The 19,295-nt window shown below is 37.2% G+C and overlaps 1 long non-coding RNA gene across 2 annotated transcripts in view; it reads left to right on the forward strand.

Moving 5' to 3' along the window:
- Positions 1–19,295, forward strand: part of LOC141370830 (uncharacterized) — a 90,092-nt gene that overhangs the window by 24,084 nt on the left and 46,713 nt on the right. For both annotated transcript variants that reach the window (XR_012375240.1, XR_012375241.1), the window contains exon 3: positions 13,610–13,763. This is a non-coding gene — a long non-coding RNA (uncharacterized lncRNA). The remainder of the gene's footprint in view (positions 1–13,609; positions 13,764–19,295) is intronic.

Here is a 19,295-nt window from a genome sequence, read left to right on the forward strand (position 1 = left end):
CAAACCTGACCTGCCTACAAACAGGTCACAGTCATCTGAATTCCTCCCATAGAATCTGCCTGGTCTTGTGGAATGAGAATCCAGTGCATTCTTTTAACTTTCACAATCAGAGTATTAAAAATTTCAGACAAGGTCTATATTTGAAATCAGGTGTCTTAGAAAAAATATGAAAGATCCCATTGTCTATTTGCAGGAATTGAGAGTTATTCCCAAGCCCACATTTATTCATAGCTCAGATTCACTGAGAAGCTCTGATTTTACTCAGTTGAGGTCTCCTGATAAGTACTCTCTTGATAGTAAGTTTTCCATGTCATTTATTAAGTCCTTGTTATGCTCATATCTTGGAAACTTTTATCCTCTCATAGAAAATGGTACATTTATCTTGCCATAAGTAATTGCATAATTAAGTTTCTAGCCACCCAATTGCAGCAATCAGAAATGAAAGATTTGTTATTATGGCTATTATAATTCTTTATTATTTATTGAATACCAATAAGTTCCAGGGATATGAGACATACACTAATGTATAATGGCTTTGGAGTATTTTTAATGTTCCTAAAATATTAAGGGAAGCATTCCCATGTTTAAAAGGCAAAATCTCTAGAGAAGGTTTTGAGTCAAGGCGTTCTTTTAAAATCTCTCCGGGAATTGCATCTCTTTTTAGCACCAGCTCCTCCTAGTGCAGCAATTCTCACCCTGGTCACATATTAGAATCCCCTGGGAGCTGCTAAGAGGAAAAAAAGACAAACAAACAAACAAACAAACAAACAACAGTCCCTAGGGCCCACCCCTAAGAAATTCGGATTTCCTGGGTAATGAGAGGAGCCTGATCACGTGTGACATCTGATATGTCCAGGGTGGGGGCAAGGATGGCATAGAAGCAAACTATAAAACAGACTCTTAACTATAGAGAACAAACCGAGGGTTGCTGGAGGGAAGGTGGGCAGGGGGATGGGTTAAAAGGGTAATGGGTATTAAGGAGGGTACTTGTGATGAGCACTGGGTGTTATATGTAGTGATGAATCACTAAATTCTACTCCTGAAACTAATTATACTGTATGTTAACTAAATGGAATTTAAATAAAAACTCGAAACAAAAATAAATAAATAAATAAATAAAAACAAATATAGTAAAGGGGGAAAAATGTCCACAGATGGTTTTAATGTGCAGTCAGGGTTGAGAACCCCACCTAAAACGGTGGATGGTCCTTGCACTAGCAGCATCAACATCACCTGGAAACTTGTTGCCTCTACAAATCCTCAGGCCTGCCCCACTCCAGTGAATCCCAAATTCTGGGGGAGGAGCCCAGGAACCTGTATTTTAACAAGGCCTCTAGGTGATCCTGAGGCTCACTGAAGTTCAAACCATTAGACTTAAAAGAATATTAAAAAAGGAATTGTCAGGAGAATGGCGTTAAAGAATCAGAGAGAACGGAACCAGATGGGCTCTCTTCCTGGGGTGTAGGAAGCTCTGTCATAGTCTGGGTGCTGATGAAGATTCTTTTTATATAATAAGTTTTCCCAGGATTCATCATACTTTGGTGAAGTGAGTCACACTAGCAAACTAGACCAAACTTACCTTATATATTTTTGTATGAAATGAGCCAGATTCTTTGGATAGAAAAGGAAGGAGAAGGGAAGTGATTAGAAGTCTGGCAAGTATGAAAATTTGGAGTTCTAAATGTTTGGTAGAACAAAGTGGGGGAGCACTGAGGCACACCTTCATAAACAGAATGAAAAATTAAATTGGCTGGTTTTAGAAAATAATTTCATCTAGCTCTCTAAAGGAGACCCTGATGACTTTTTTCCTTATCATAAAAGTTACACAGTAGATGGGGAGTCCCTTGGGGCAACTATAGGATCATTCATCTCATACCTGGACTATACTTCAGAATGAGCAAATGCTGAAATTCTGATCATTTTATAGGACTTCCAGCTTTCCAATGTGGAAATTCTGATAGTTGCCATGGTAAGTCCCTTTGGACAGTATTTTAAATTCTCTTTATTAGCAAGTAGCAAACAGTGAGATTCCACTGGGCAGATTTTACTAAAATAATAACTATGACAACATCCAATATGAATGATACACAGGCAGTTCAACTCCTGTTGAGTGGAGCCACTACCTTGGAAATGGGGACGTTTCTTCCACCATGTGGTCTCAAGACAAAGATTACCTATATTTATTGAATGATTAAGGTGATACTAATTGTTTTTAAATGGATCCCCAATCTTGCGGAGAATCTATTTAATTGTGATTAATTAACATCTCAAACTATCTCAGAAGACTATTTTAATTAGCAGAGACATTTGGAGTTGAGTTTAGAATCTAAAGCATCAGTGCTCAGCATATTCTAAAGATAAGGAGGGCAGTAGCTCAGTCCATCATGATTAATATAATGAGTGCTGAACTCAATATAATCAAAATCTACAGAAGAAATACTCTTTTTGAAATGTCTCCTGGATTTCTACAGGAGAAAATAATGGCAGGAATCTGCCTGGATAGTTTGCCAGCAATTTAAAACTAAATGCACTATTTAATCTTTACTTCTTCCTGTGGTGTTCTCTGACACTATACAGATAGGGCCAATCACAGATCTTGGGGGATTGGTCACAGAATTGTTTGTTGGCTTAATGATTTGGGCCCAGTGAGCTTTCCCAGTGAAGTTGACAAATGAAAGAACTAGATTTTCTTAGGGCAGAAAACAAGTAGCATTCACACAAAGAAGCCCTGTCTATTCAGGATAATGTCATTAAAAGGATAAATTGGGAAATATGCTCTTAAACATCTTTTATAATAACTTGCCAATTACACAACCATAGAATAAATGGATTTATATTAATAATTAAATGTTTAGTAAAGAAACTTAGAAAAATACTAATTGTTGTAGAGGTATAGAAATAGGTTAGAATATATAACTTGTGAATTTTTGGTTGATTAGTACAAATGTCACTACTGTTCCTCTCCTTTATACATTATATATAGTGTATAATACTCTAGAATAATTTTGTGCATACAAAGATTTTTAAATGTGATGAATAGATAGTCTTATGGAGGATATTGAGAAACTTCATGAAAGATGTTGGTTGGAAAAATTTTAGCAATACAAAAAATAAAACAATAAAATTAAATTTACTCTCTGTATAGAAATTGGAGAAATGTTACAGGTAGATGAAGTGTATGAATGGGAAGAAAATAAGCTAATAGGATATTTTTAAATCCTCAATGATCCTATGTGATCAGACTAAAGCATATTATGACTATTACGTACTTTCCTCCACAATCAACCTCTGAAGCAGATTGTTAGAACGACTAAACCAAAATGGACCACAGCCAAAGGTACTCTATAATAATGCCTTGTATTAACACTTTGTAAGTTGTTATGTGGAATTCTGCATCACTAAATAATGAAAATTAGAAGATGCTAAAAATCTGTTTGGGAGTTGAACAACGTATTATTACCTACTGGTGCATAACAAATTACCATAAGGCTAGTGGTCTAAAGCAAGACAATTTACTATCTCATAGTTTCTTGGATCAAGAGTCCAGGTACAGTTTAGCTGAGTCCTCTGTTCATGGCCTCACAAGTGTGCATTCAAGGTGTCAGCCCAGTTTTGCTGTCATCTGGAGGCTCAACTGGGGAAGAATACTCTTCTAAGCTTACTAAGGTTATTGGCAGAATTCATGTTCTTGCAGCTATAAGACTGAGGGTCCTAGCTTCTTATTGACTATCAGCTGACCTTAGCAACTAGAGGCTGCCCAGAGTTCCTGCAAGCCACCTGCAGTGCCTGGACATTGCCTACAGTTCCTTGTCACCTAGACTTTCCCCAAATGGCTGCTTACTTCATTGAACCAGCAAGGAGAGTCTCTGGATCAAGTAAGTTATCAAGATGGAGTCATATTTATATAGTATAACATAATTATAGAAGTGGCCTTCGTCACTTCTGCCATATTCTGTTGGTTAGAAGCAAGTCCCAGGGGCTCCTGTGTGGCTCAGTCAGTTGAGTGTCTGACCCTTGATTTCAGCTCAGGTCATGATCTCAGGGTTCTGGGACTGAACCTGAGTTGGGGTTTGTGCTCTGTGGGAAGTCTGCTTGAGGATTTCTCTTCCTCTCCTGCTTCCCCTCCCTAGGCTTGTGCTCTCGCTCTCAAATAAATAAATAAATAAATCTTAAAAAAAAAAAAAAAAAGGAAACAAGTCCCAGATCCCATCCACACTCAGGAAGAGGGGATTATACCAAAGTGTGAATACCATGAAGCAGGATCATGGTTGGCGGTATGGTGGTGGTGGGGGGGAACCTTATAGTTGATCCACTATGGGTAATTTATTTAACCTGAATGCATTTCATTTTCCCCATCTGTGAAGCAGAAATTATAATCTCTGGCCCATGGTCTGTTGTGTGCATTTATTTTATTTTTTTTAATTTTAATTCCAGTGTAATTAACATACAGTGTTATATTAATTTCAGGTGTACAAATAGTGATTCAACAATTCTATATATTACTTAGTTCTCATCAAGATAAGTGTACTCTTAATCCCCTTCACCTATTTCACTCATCCCCCCACCTACCTCCCCTCTGGTAACCATCTGTTTGTTCTCTATAGTTAAGAGTCTGGTTTTGGTTTGTCTCTTTTTTCTCTCTTTGTTCATTTGTTTTGTTTCTCAAATTCCACATATGAGTGAAATCGTATGGTATTTGTCTTTCTCTGACTTATTTCACTTAGCACTACACTCTCTAGCTCTATCCATGTTGTTGCAAATGGCAAGATTTCATTCTTTCTTATGGCTGAGGAATATTCCATTATGTCTATATACCACTTCTTTTTTGACAGTTCATCCACCAGTGGACACTTAGGCTGCTTCCACAATTTGGCTATTGTAAGTAATACTACTATAAACATAGAGGTACATATATCACTTTGAATTACTGTTTTTGTATTTTTGGGGTAAATACCCAGTAGTGTGATCACTGGATTGTAGGGTATTTTTAACTTTTTTCGGAACTTCCATACAGTTTTCTACAGTGGATACACCAGTTTGTATTCCCACCAATAGTGTACAAGGGTTTCTTTTTCTTCACTGCTTGCCAACACTTGTTTCCTCTGTTTTTGATTTTAGCTGTTCTGACAGGGCTGAAGTGATACCTCATTGTGGTTTTGATATGCATTTTCCTGATGATGAGTAATGTTGAGCATCTTTCATGTGTCTGTAGTCCATCTGTATGTCTTCTCTGGAGAAATGTCTGCTCATGTCTTCTGCCCATTTTTAATTGGATTATTTGGTTTTTTGATGTTGAGTTGTAGAATTTCTTTATATATTTTAGATACCATCCCTTTATCACATATGTCATTTGCAAATATCTTCCTCCATTCAGTAAGTTGTCTTTTAGTTTTGTTATTTCCTTTGCTGTGAAGTTTTTTATTTTTATGTAGTTTCAATAGTTTATTTTGTTTATGTTTCCCTTGCCTCGATAGACATATCCAGAAAAATGTTTCTATGGCTGATGTCAGAGACATACTGCCTGTGCTCTCTTCTAGGATTTTTATGGTTCCAGGTCTCACATTTAGATCCTTAATCCACTTTGAGTTTATTCTTCTGTATGGTCTAAGAAAGTAGTACAGTTTCATTCTTTTGCATGTAGCTGTCCAGTTTTCAAAAAAAACCATTTATTGAAGAGACTGTTGTGTGCATTTAAATGAAGAGAAAACAGGGCTTGGAACATGGTAGGCCCTCAGTACATAGCAACTAATTCCTCTGTCCCCTCTCTTCTCTCCTTTTCCCTTACAGTGTGATAGAGTTTTTTTCTATTTCCTATCTCTTCATTCCTTTTTTTTTTTTTAAGTTCCTTGAAGAAACAGGATCCTAATGGCTTCAGTCAAAAAAAAAAAAGATAAATAAATTCAGGATGCTAAATTCTTAAATTCTTGAGGGGTCTCTTCTAGTCTTACACCTTTGAGAATATTGCCTTAGGTTAGCAAAGGATACTTAACTTAAAGGTAGTACAGAATATAATTTTCTTAATTCAGTGCTATGGATCAGGAACAGTTTTTACTCTGGAGACTGGGGAATTCATTTCCTATAATTGAGGGTATGGAGAGTTACCAAGAGCAGCTGCCTAGATCTCTCTGCCCTCCCTTGTCTCCTGCCCTCATATCTCTCTGCTGTGGTCACCCCCAGAGATGCAACAGATGCCTCACTCAAAATTGGTTCAGCTGTCCCGACTAGAGGTGACACACATGCACCAAGAGGGTATGAAAAAGTTTATATCTTACATGATGAGTCTTTACAGGGAGAGCTGGGCAACCTCCCAGGCAACACTGAAAATGGCTTGAGATCAAGGAGGGGAGACTGGCTTTGGCTTTTACCATGGTTATGGGGCCCCTGAAAACAGAGTTCAAAGTTCATTGGCAGCAGCCATAGCTTGTAGTTCAGTGTTCCTTTGCACATTCACCTCCTGTAGGAACTAGAACCTCCAACCCTGCAGAGTCTAGAATTGTGGAGGTGAAAAGTACATAACCCTATAATGGGTCATTAAGAATAATGGTAAGTGGGGCTACTTTTGCTCTTGTTCTCCATTCCCAGACACAGGTATTTTTTTTTTCCTTTTGAGGACACAGTGACCTATAATTCCCTGACTTAAAAGCCCCATCTTACCGATCATCTTGGACCACTCTTGGTAGCACCTGTGTTAGTTTGGGTTCTCTAAGTAGCAGATGCTAAAATGGGGTTAGATATGTAAAAGAATTATTGTGGAAGACACCTGTTAAGGGTAAAAGGGGAGAGCCCAGAAGGAGGCAGAAACCACCTTCAGAGCATGATGCAGGTCTTACACCTATGAAAGGAAGGAAGACGGGGGGAAGAGCCTTAGTCCTCAGTGCCCTGCTCTAGTACCCCTTCCTGGTCATTCATGGGCCAAGTATAGCCCAGCAAAGTGTCGCCTCAGCAGGAACGTGATGTAGAATCCAAAGCTGTGGCAGCTGGAGGCTGCCAGCCAACCACACTCCCTCTAGCATGTGGTCTTGAAGGGCAATGAGAGCAGCACACCTCCATGTCTCCCACAGACAGTGGGATGTGTTTTCAGGGTCATGATTCCTGTTAACATCCTTTCAGAGACATGTAAAGAATTAAATTCCTTTTTAATGACATTTTGGCCAATTTGGATTTTGCTTCTTTAAATGCAGCAGCACTTGAGGTACTGAAACTATATCATACAAGGCTTCAATAATTAAATTTAAATATCCAGCCCCTAACACAGGTAGAAATCCAATAAATTTTGTTTGAGATGAATTTCTCAGCAGCATAGGATATATATTGAAGAGATTGGAAATGTGAACGTGAAGCTGAGCAGTTTGAACTTGATTTCAGTCTTTGGAGACAATGAAGAGTTTTTGAGCAGCAGTATGATGCTACAAGTAGCCATGCTTAGCTTTCTGTTCAGCATCAAATGAGATGGCATGGGGTTTTATAAGTAATTTTATAGAAATAGTCACCAAGATAATTACAATCCCAAAGTGCTGATTTATCATTAACAACAAGTACATATTGAGTGTATGTATCAGGTTCTGTGCTAAGTGCCAATTTGGTTCGCTTACAGTGATCAAAACTATCATGCAATGCTAAACGCTTACATTTTATTAACATGGTATCTTACTGTTTAACTTACCAACATTCCAGTGAGGGAAATATTATGGTTCTCATTTTACAAAAGAGGAAACTAGGGTTTCAAATATGTAAATAACTTACCCAAAGCGAGGCTATATCTTAGCCTTCCTTCATTCATTTATTCATTCAGCAAAACGTTTGTGTATGTGTGTGTGTGTGTGTGTGTGTGTGTGTGTGTGTGTGTGCAGAGCTGGTGAAGGGGGCAGAAATCAGACCATATAGGGCCCAGAAGGCCAGCCTCAGGATTTTAACCCAGGAGGAAGAGAAGCAGGGAAGTGATATGATAAGATTTGTTTTTAAAAGCCTCCCCCCACCCCACCCCCGCCCCACCTCCAGTGTGGTCAATGAACAGAAGGAACACTGGGTGGGGTGGGAGGGATCTGTTTTGAGACCAGTCAGGAGCTATTGCAGGGGTTCAGGTGAGAAGGTGGCATAGTGGATGGGGGGTAGTAGACAAACCTGAAAGGTATTCAGTATTTAGGAGACCAAAATCTTCAGCAGTTAGTGATGGGTTGGATGCAGGGTGAGGGAGACGGGGTATTAAAAATAATTAACAGGTTCTGGCATGAGCAACTGGGTAGAGAATGATGTCACTTGCTGACATCAAGGGCACAGGTGAAGGACTAGAAGTGGAGGGGAAGAGTACATTCATTTAACCCCTTAATCCCAGCTTGATTAAGATCGCTGTGTTATTGATCCCAAGACCACTCAAGATGACTGACTCATCTCTAGCTCAGTTTACTGGTCTCAGAAATACCTACTAAATTTTCATTTTCTCCAAAATACATCCTTCTCCCTGCCACCAGTTCTGTCTCTAAAACATAGAACTGATTATCACTGTTGCTCAAAAAATATTTTTATCTCCCTCTTCCCTTTCAGAGAACAGAATCCAAAAATTTCCCAGCCTACCACTGTTGCTTCCAGAGTGTTCTCTGCCCTCTCAACTCTTTCCTGTTGGGCCCCAGGCTTGTTCTCATCACAGTCTCACTGGTTGACATGTCTTTCCCTTGCTCCTAGTAGGCAAGGAAACGTTTTGTGGGTCCTGATCTTTAGCATGGAGCGCTGCACATCTAGGCATAGTAGGTCTGTATTTTCCAGCACGTCACACTCTCGTTTTTCCTTCTTTCTCATTAGTTTCTCCTACTTAGTCATTTTCTGATTTCTTCCCATTTGCCCAACCTCATAAAATGAAGTGGCCCAAGGTTTAGTCCTTTGCCCTCTTCTTGTAACTGTCCTCACTCCCATAGTGACTTCACCAATCTACACACTGATGGCTCCAAATCAATATCCCTGACCAGACATTTTCCCTGAACTTCAAACTTACATGTCTACATATCTATTCCACATTTTCACTTGGAGACTAAAAATTATCTCAGATTTATAGATCCACAACTCAATTCCAATTTACCCCTTCAAACCTCTTTCATCTCCTGTCTTCCCTACCTTATAATGCATCAACCCCCAAACCATAAAGTCAAACTTGCCTCCCCTTTTTCTGTTATACCCCACATCCAATCTGTCATGTAATTCAAATTCAAAATATATTTAGGATTCATTTTCTGCTACCTCTACTCCTACCACCTTGGTCCAAGCCACCATAATCTCTCACCTACATTAGTGCAATAGCTTCCTAGTAGGTCTTCCTGGTTTTGCTCTTGACCTTTGTCTTAGGGTAGGCTGGATTGCCATAACAAATGGACCCCCAAATCTCAGTGGCTTAAAGAACAACACCTTTACTTCTTTCTTATGCAATAGTCAAAGGCCGAGGTCAAGTCTTCAAAGCAGCTCCCCAGTGCACATTTAGTTCTCTGGCCAATGGCAGCTCTGTTCTCTCCTAGTCAGATGACCATACCTGCATGCCAAGACAGGTAGGAAATATGGTCCCTGGCTGGCCAGCTGCTTCCACTGACAACTCTATACTGTGGAAGAAGGAGAATGGATTTGGGTCACCTGCCAGTTATCTCTGCTATACTCCCTAGACATCATTCTCAACATAGCAGCCAGATTTTTGAACAAAACTCAGATGCCTTCCAAACTCACTCCCACACCACCTTCAAGCCTTTGCTCAAATGCTATCTTTCAATAAGGCCTACATTTTTCTTCCTTGTTTAAAATTGTGACTCCCCACCCTACCTACTCCCACTCTTATGCACGTTTACCTGATTTTTCTTTTCTATCATTTATCACATTTAAATATTCTACACAATTTACTTAATGTTGATCGTCTATCTTGCTTGATAAATATAATCTCTCCTTTATTTACTGTTATTTTCCCAGTACTTAGAATAATGTCTGGCCCCATAGTAGGTGTTCAATAAATATTTGTTGAATGACAGAACCAAGAGTGAGGCCCAATCCTTATAAGGTGGTAATAACTCAAATTCCATCCCCTGATTAGGAACTACTACCTCTCAAATGTGTGCCAAATTGCACAAAGGGAATCAGGAAAGGGAGCACTAATATCCCCATTATAACATCAACAATAATCAAAATTAAATAATGTACATGTCTGCTACTAGTCACCAGAAGTGTCACCTTCATTGGAATTGGGGCACATTATGTGATAAATAAGGACATTGTCCCTGGTTCAGAGCATCACTTACCCTTCTTTTGATTCCTATCCCCTGTGGCCACCACCTCCTCCCTCAATAAATTAAATACTGTGGCTCATCTAAATGATTGCTACTGAATTCTTACCAAAGAAAATGAAAAACCCTCATGGTTATTACAGTCTGAAGCAATAGAGATCACAATATCCAGGCTGCACATACCAGCTCAGAAATAAGCCAGATTTACTAAGCCTGTTGCCAGGTGAAGGATATAGTGTACTTTCTTGCCGTAATTTATATTTCCCCTGAGTTTCTTCGTAGCCTAGGCAATGAGCTAACAGTCACTGAAAAGAAAGAGATGTGTCAATGCCTAAAGTTAAGCTTAGGTTTTTTCCTTTGTCTAATTGGCCCGGGCCCTCTGTAGTTGCTCCTGAGACCTGCCTTAAGCTCCCCTAAGCTGGGAGAAATGCCTACAAGCTGTCACAATACCCACTGTCTTGTTCTCTCTGGCTGGAGAGCTTTGACAGTTGCCAAATTCACAAATTTATCGTCTGAGTCAAGTCTTCAGTGAGCACACGTTGTTTTCAGAGACAGTGGCTCCTGTAGATATAAAGTAAAAAAGAATAACATAATTAATTTATTCATTTATTCAGGAAATATTGATTGAGCATTCACTATATGCCAAGCACTGAACGTGGGGCATTCAATGATGAGCAAAATGGAATAACATCTTCCCAGAGCTTGCAATTTAGTTGAAGATATTGACAAGTAAACAGACAATTACATATGAGTAATAAAGGTTGTGACCAAAGGTGCTATGCATAAGAGAAACACTTAGCTGGAATTTGTTATATCAGAGATAGACTTTGGGGATCAAGGGAAGTGTCACGAAATAACCCTGCTACAAAGAATAGATCTAATATAAATACTTACTTAAGCATTGAGAAAGCAGGGTTTCAGATTAAGAAGAGTGGTTTCTATTGTTTTGTGGGGGTTTTTTGTTTGTTTTTTGTTTTGTTTTGTTTTGTTTTTTAGTTTTTTGCTTGTTTTTGGCAGAGGATTCTCCTTAAAAATATTAATAAGATTAAATTAGGTATGCTGAGTTCAACCTGATTTCCAATAGATATATCTGTGTTACTGCCCTCATTTCTTTCTTGTTTCTGTTTTGCTTCCAGTTCCAATTTTTTTCTTTCTCCCCCCATTTTTTCCATAATAATTTCAATTTAGAGGGCAAATATGCTGAGAAACAATGAGCTGCAATTTCATACCCTATTGGTTCTATTTCTACTACAAATACTCTGAACTGGGTGTTTACTCTCTGGTGTTCATCACTGATCCAAGCCCTCCTAGTATAGCCCATTAGGTTATGAAAATGCTACCCAATAGAAAATATGTTCAGTCCCCCTTTCTCCAAGATTTAATCTTATTATTCAAATAACAAGAAAGAAAAAATTCTTTGAGTATGAAAATTTGGGGAAGTTACAAACTAACAGGCATCAATTTGGCAGTAAAAACAAACAAAAACCCTTCATCCCTAAAGGCACACATTACGGGGTATGATTTCTAAAAGTTTAGTTATTATCATTTTAGGTAATATTGCCATAAAGGGATCTCTGCAAGAGTGTCAAAATTCTTCTCTCTAAAGTTAAATTTTGTAAAGAGGTCTCCCTTTTCCATATTATCTACAGAATCCCCATCTGGTGAATCCCAGACACTCAGGATAAGCCTGGCTGGCCATTACACCTGTACTTGAAAATATCACCTCATAAACATGACTTCTAGAAGGTTCTTCTGCCTTTGAAAGTATTACTGAATCTTTATTTTATTCATTAAGAACTATTTAATAAGCATTTACTTTGTGCCAAGGCCCTATTTGAAAGAAAAACAGGACCGAGTATTTACTATCCAATTGCACCTTTCTTAGAGGGAGAAACATCAAATGACTAGTATAAATAAATATTATAGGAGAACTCAGATATGGCCTCTTGCTGACAGTAGGGAACATTCTGGTTTATACCAAAAACAATGAGGCAAGACTAATCTAATCTCTAAATTTTAATTTTTAAGTTGATCAATATAATACATAATCATTGTTTTAAAACAAATGGCATTAAAAGACTTATATTAAAAATCAGCAGTCTCCTGTTCTACTTTCTCCCCACCAATCCCACTCCCTAGAGACACTTTCAACTTAATTAGCTGTCTCATTGGCATTTATCTCTACATTTAAAATAATATGCTTATAATTAGGGTGACATATACCAAGTTTGCTTATCAGTTCCAGTTTATGCCTGTTGGCTTGGCATAATTATTACCAACGGTCTCCTTCACTCTCAAAAGTGTCTCGATGTGATAAATTATGACTGCTATACTTACTATGAATCACAGTGATTTGTTGCTAAAAACACAAGATTAGGGATCTATAAATTTCTGTTATGGTAGTTGAACCCTCTTATACCCTCCACTTTCCCTTGAATTCATCCTCCCAATTGAGCTATATAATTTTGGGTCGAATTCTATAATCAATACTTATCCTATTTTGGCTAAGTATTATTCAATGTAACCCAAGTACTTCACTGTGATGTTTTCTTTCTTGTATAACTTTTTGTTTTTTTCTGGAGTTATTGCCTCTTTTTAAAATTTAATTTTTGTGCACCTTTATTTTTTCCCAGATGCTTTAACAAAGCTGTGAAATGCATAAGCAACAATTCTTCCAAATGCTCGAACACTTCAGATGATTTTTCCCTCGGCATCATTGTTTCTAGGGCCCTCTCTATCCCTCTGCTCCAAACCAGACCTGTTTGCTCTCTGGACCTGTCGTCCTGGGACTTCTCTTCAAATTCTAAAAAAAATATTTTTTTCCTTTGAATTAAAAACTCAGCCAAACAACCAAGGTGTAAAGGCAGAATAAATACATTCAAGGAATCAACAAATATGCTCTAGCCAGCTACTGGAGGAATGACTTCAGGAAGTAAAATACATGAAGAAAGAAGCATAGCATACCGGTACCCTAATTAATAAAATCTCTGAATTTTTTGTTTCTTCCCAAGAAAGCATATACGCTACTTGCTACACTCTCCAAAAATGACACAATTTAATGCATTGGAACAAAAGAAAAATATAGGGAGATCCATCTTTCTTTTTTATCATGATCTAAAAACATAAATCCTTAGTAGTTGTGGAAGTATGCTTGAAATTTAGACTGTGACAAGAACAAACATTTAAACCAAAAACAAATTTACTTGGCAAGGAGTGTAGGAAAGAAGGTATGTCATCTACCAACACTATTTGGTGATTCATGGATTAAAAAAAAAATCCACTGAATATATGAAGTTGAGCTATGACTTAGCAAAAGATTTTGTTCCGATGTAATGATGCTAATTTTAAACTTTAAACAGCTTGAAAAGGGAGATGAATGTCTGAAATGAAAATCTCAACTGGTTCAGAGATAAAGAATATAAAATCAGTACTTCTGGGAAGGAGCCACATTAGCCTTCCTCTCTGCAGACCTACTTGCATTCCAAGAATGATTTTCATCTCTATCAAAAACAGGTAACCTCTTTTTATCAATACTCCTACCTCAACCAACTCATTGTGGTTGTCCTATTCCTAAGGTTTTCTATAGAAATGGTAAAAGAAAAAAAGCTATTGACTTTCTGCTACCCTATCCAAATTTGTTCATTCATGGAATAATCATTCATTGAAAATCCATATTTCTCAAAGTTCACATTTAACTTTTTTTTCCTCCTCTTAAATGTATTTAAGTTTTTACTATGTTACTTATTACTTGTCTTCACTTTCGTTATATCCTTTCTTGGGATAGCCTGAGGGTGACAATAGAATTTTCTTCTATGACTCTTCTCTTTTCCTTCTGTAGTCATGTTTCACCATAGACATTTATAGAGGGATGTACATATCCCCTTACTATTCATTGTGTCCAAATGTGTGGTTTAATTACATTATCAGTATGCACTGTATCAAGAATAGCCTTTATATCAAATATAATAATGTAGACAGTAATCTATGAAAGGATCTTACAGCCATCAATTCAAGTTATTTTTATGATAACCCTCAAAATAGTTGCAACAAGTATTATTCTCTGAGGAAAACAACTGGGGCCTAAAATGTTAAGAGTCTGAAAAAAATCAAAGGCATTGTCTTGTAGATATATTCCAATCTATTTTAGCTATTTTAGTTTGAAAATTCCTAAAGAGCAGGAACTTTATCATTGCAATTATTTACCTGCTATATATTTATATCATTCCAATATCAATTATTTATAATTATAATTATTTCTAGTATTTGTATATAAAGATGAAAAAATCTTCAATGTCTCAACGGTTGGTGAGAAAGAAAACAAAGTTACCCAAAGCCAAATGATTTAATTGAGGAAGATCTGAATGACTCAAAATGAGTAGTTGTGAAATAGACTTCTTCCATGTTGTATGATAAAGAAAGAGAAAAAAAGAAAGAAAGAAAGAAAAGATACTCAGAATAACAATTGCAAAAAGGACATATAAAGCTGTCTTTTTTAAAAGACACCCAAACAGAGCAGGAAAGTGTATTTTTTATCATCTGTACTATGAAGATGAGCCACTTGGGGGAAAAGATTAGATCATAAAAAATTTCAAACATACCTGATGAGTCAAAGTCGATAATTTCAGCAATGTAGCTCCTGAGGCAATGGATAAAGTCTAACTATTTAAAAAAGCTTATCCAATTGGATGATGGACTCAGGTAATCACCTTGGCATGCACACTTGTCTTTTATCTCAAGCCCTGAACCATAGATTATTAACCTCTTCCATAATGCTAGAGATTTTGAGAAGTAAACCTAAAAAAGAATAAAAATATAAATAAAGACAATTAAGAAATAAATCTACATATACTGTACAAATACTTCTGTAACACAGTGTACTGATCAGTGTTGTAATTATTATAATATTATTTTTGTTTTTCTGTTTCTCAATGTGATTAGAACATTTAAGAAAATCTAATATATTAGACTTGTAGCTTCAGTTGAAAGAAAAAATGTTAAGTTTAGCATCAATATTTACATACAGAAATTTAGTTTGTTAAATATATGAAATTTTAATGTATAACTTATTTTAGTAATGTGTGAATAATTTGAGCTGTATTAATTGTCTAAAGGTTTATAAATTGGACTTTAGACAAAGTATAAATGGTGAGCATTCCTTTCCTCACACAGGAGTCATTTGGGCATTAAAGATAAGTTGTTAACAGTGATGAAATGCTACAAAGTGAGAAAACCGAAACTGTTTTCCATATCTCCCTATCTCATGAGTAACTAAAAAACTTAAGGTACTTCAATCACTGAAAGGTGCAGATACACAGTACAACATCTAAAAATCAGTGTCTCAAGGGAGAGTAGTGTATCCATATTGAACCATTACATTGAAGTGGGGAGAGGGAATTTTGGAATTCTAAGTCACAATTGCCATTAACTTTGCAGGTAGTCCGTATTATAGAATGTTCTCTTTAAGCAATCCTAGATTATACTGGTTTTTGATTATACTGTATTGAGTATAGTTTTTTGCCTATCAACATGAAAATTTTAGGTCATGGCAATTTGTATTTAAAATTCATGTAAGATTTACAAATTAATTTTTTTTTAAATCTATCTTTAGGCTCTAAAGCAGTTGATCTAGAAAAAAATAGTGCAAAGCTCAAAGGACCAAACTGAATGATTCCTCAGGGTGAATGTAAAGAATCCTGTGGCCTTATGATACTTTTTGCTTTTTATACTTTGCTTGGTGACAGAAACTGAAGGAAACTCTGCCCAGTGAATTTGAGTCATGAAAATTAGAAAAATCTAGTTTGTGCCAATAGTTTTGGCATACAAGCAAGAGTGAAAATATGAGGATACTTAAAAATTATTTGCATCTAAAAATGGAAAAATAAATAATAGGTTGCCCATAAGTTACAAGTGGCTAATAACATAGTACGTAATATTAGCAAATAGACCATATCGCTGCAAAGTTGCAAAATTGCCATCCTCCATATTTAAGAATGGTGATTTTTTTTTCTAAAAATAAAACCTGAAAGTTTTGCTGACGGTGCTTGAAGTCATTGCTGGAAGAGTTATAGTGGCTGCCCACAATCTATGATTCACCTAGGAAATAAGGCCAATGGAAGTGTATTCAGCACATTCAAACAAACAAAAACAAAAACAAACAAACAAAAACATACACACACGCCTTAGGGTTTATACATACACCTAGAAAATAAAGACAAAGTCAAAATGTGCTATCAACCTCTCAAGCACCATACTGCTTTTTGGCTATTCCTTTAGGCTGTGTTCTTGACCTATATCTGAAGGTGAAGTGTCCTGGAGAAATATGGTGTCAGGAGGACAGGATGAGTAGGTGGGTGGTTGAAACAGGTGGTGGAGAAACGGGGATATACACTGTACTTAGGATGACCAGCATTGCCCTGGGGCCAGCTCTGGTGAGGTTCCAATGGCTGACATGTAGCGGATAAATCCGACTCCTGCACCACGTGGCTCATGTCACTCTAGGAGATTGCATTCAGGGCCAACTCCTATGGCCTCTATTCCATTTTGGGTTATTGTTATTAGATTCGGTTAAGCATCTGCCTTCAGCTCAGGTCATGATCCCAGGGTCCTGGGATGGAGCCCCACATCTGGCTCCCTGCTCAGTAGGAGCCTGCTGCTCCCCCTGCTTGTGCGCTCGCTCTCTCTCTCTCTTTCTGTCAAATGGATAAATAAAATCTTAAAAAAAAAAAAAGATTCGTCTTTAGAGCAGTTCTTTTAGTCATATTGCCCATGTTTCTCTATTTCTGGTTTTTCATTTCCAGATCATACAGCATTACATTCTGAAATATTACTATTGCCAGCCTCTCATAAAGATAATGTCATTTTCACTGTCAGTTCTAATTTTACTTTATAACTTTTTCAATTTGAAACAATCTTTCTATTTTGTGACAACAGGTAACATTTGCATATTTTTTCTCTACCCTCACCCCCACTGTTTGAGTCTTATAGGGCATTTATATATTTTTAAATGTTCACCATCAGTCCTTGGGCTGAAATTTTTCTAGTCATGATTTGATTTTTATGAAATTTATCCTCTAGTAAATTCCTCAAAAAAAGGCTAAAAAAAAGGGCACATAATTCCCTAAATTCCTTAAATTGATTTTTCTATATGCTTGATATTTGAAGGAGACCTTAGCTGGATATAAAATACTTGCTTCACAATTCCTTTCACTAAGCTTTTAAAAAATGTTGTTTTATTGTTGCCTAACTTTATGTGTTGGTTTTGAAATGTTTAATGTTGGTCTAATTCTTTTGTCTCCGTAAGTTATTTGATATTTCTGCCTGGAGACCTTGATGGTTTATACTTGTCTTTGAAATCTAATGAGCTTTACTAGAATATGTCTTAAGAGTTTAATCATTCTAGATTAATTTTTCCTGGTACCCAGTGAACTCTCTGAATGTACAGATGTAGGTCTTTTTTCATTCTATAAAGTAATCTTGAATTATAGTTTAAAATATTAGCTCTGTTGGGGCACCGGGGTGGCTCAGTCAGTTAAGCGTCCGACTCTTGATTTCAGCTTAGGTCATGATCTCAGGGTCATGAGAATGAGCCTCATGTTGGGCTCCATGCTCAGCAGGGAGTCTGCTTGGGATACTCTCTCTCTCTCTCTCTCTTCCTCTGTTCCATCCCCCATTCCCTTGCTCATGTGCTCTCTCTCACTCTTTCAAAAAAAATTAAAATATTAGCTCTGCTTTATTGTTTTTTTCTTCAGGGTCTCTGTTAACACAAAAATTATTCCCTTTTTGCCTGTCTTCCAAGTCTGCTGCTCTCCCTCTGATCCTTTTTACTGCTTTATTTAGGCCATTTTCATTTTCTCCAGGGTTGTCTCGCCCTCTTTCAACACTCCTTATTAAATTGTTTGAGTCTATTCTCCCTTGGGCAACCTGCAATTTATTCTTTATTTTTGAGATAATTTTGTCTTTTTCTTCTATTGTTTTCCTAAATGCAATCAACCCTTTTCATTTATTCTGATTTTGCCCATTTTATTTTTAGTTTTTGTACTTCTAATTTATTTATTTATTTTTTAATTTAATTTTATTATGTTATGTTAGTCACCATACAATACATCATTAGTTTTTGATGTGGTGATCCACAATTCGTTGTTTTCGTATAACACCCAGTGCTCCATGCATTATGTGCCCTCCTTAACACCCATCACCGGACTAACCCATCCCCCCACCCCCTTCCCCTCTAAAACCCTCAGTTTGTTTCTCAGAGTCCATAGTCTCTCATGGTTCATCTCTCCCTCCGTTTTCCCCCCCTTCATGTTTCCCTTCCTTCTCCTGATGTCCTCCATGCTATTCCTTATGTTCCACAAATAAGTGAAACCACATGATCATTGACTTTCTCTGCTTGACTTATTTCACTGAACATAATCTCCTCCAGTCCTATCCACGTTGATGTAAAAGTTGGGTATTCATCCTTTCTGATGGCTGAGTAATATTCCATTGTATATATGGACCACATCTTCTTTATCCATTCGTCTGTTGAAGGGCATCTCGGCTCTCTCCACCGTTTGTTTGTTGTGGACATTGCTGCTATGAACACTGGGGTGCATATGACCCTTCTTTTCACTACATCTGTATCTTTGGAGTAGTGCAATTGCTGGGTCATAGGGTAGCTCTATTTTTAATTTTTTGAGGTACCTCCACACACGCAGTGGTTGTACCAACTTGCATTCCCACCAACAGTGTAAGAGGTTTCCCCTTTTTCCACAACCTCTCCAACATTTGTTGTTTCTTGCCCTGTCAATTTTTGCCATTCTAACTAGTGTGGTTTTGATTTGAATTTCCTTGATGGCTAACGATGATGAACATTTTTTCATGTGTCTGTTAGCCATTTGTATGTCTTCTTCAGAGAAGTGTCTGTTCATATCTTCTGCCCATTTTTTAACTTGATTATTTGTTTTTTGCATGTTGAGTTTGAGAAGTTCTTTATAGATCTTGGATACCAGCCCTTTATCTGTAGTGTCATTTGCAAATATCTTCTCCCATTCTGTGGGTTGCCTC

The sequence above is a fragment of the Callorhinus ursinus genome, unplaced genomic scaffold (genome assembly GCF_003265705.2).
Source record: "Callorhinus ursinus isolate GAN/ISIS: 27379988/994484 unplaced genomic scaffold, GSC_fseal_2.0 scaffold2, whole genome shotgun sequence".
Lineage (NCBI taxonomy): Eukaryota > Metazoa > Chordata > Mammalia > Carnivora > Otariidae > Callorhinus > Callorhinus ursinus.